This window comes from Nothoprocta perdicaria, unplaced genomic scaffold (genome assembly GCF_003342845.1).
Source record: "Nothoprocta perdicaria isolate Ctin4 unplaced genomic scaffold, notPer1 scaffold_998, whole genome shotgun sequence".
Lineage (NCBI taxonomy): Eukaryota > Metazoa > Chordata > Aves > Tinamiformes > Tinamidae > Nothoprocta > Nothoprocta perdicaria.
Window position 1 is genome coordinate 1 of NW_020456307.1, and position 483 is coordinate 483.

Genomic DNA, 483 nt, shown 5'->3' on the forward strand with positions numbered 1-483 from the left:
CCCTGTCACACACTCCACTCACACTCACACCACCCGAGTCTTCAGCTGCGCAAACAGCGGGCGGCCCACGAGCCGACGGGTGCCCCGTTGTGGTCCTGTCACACACTCCACTCACATTCACACTCACACTCGCACCACCCGAGTCTTCAGCTGCTCAAACAGCGGGTGCTGCTGCAGCGGGCGGCCCACGAGCCGACGGGTGCCCCGTTGTGTCCTTGTCACACACTGCACTCACACTCACACTCACACCACCCGAGTCTTCACCTGCGCAAACAGCGGGCGGCCCGTGAGCCGACGGGTGCCCCGTTGTGTCCCTGTCACACACTCCACTCACACTCACACTCACACTCACACCACCCGAGTCTTCAGCTGCTCAAACAGCGCGTGCTGCTGCAGCGGGCGGCCCACGAGCCGACGGGTGCCCCGTTGTGTCCTTGTCACACATCACACACTCCACTCACACTCACACCACCCGAGTCTTCA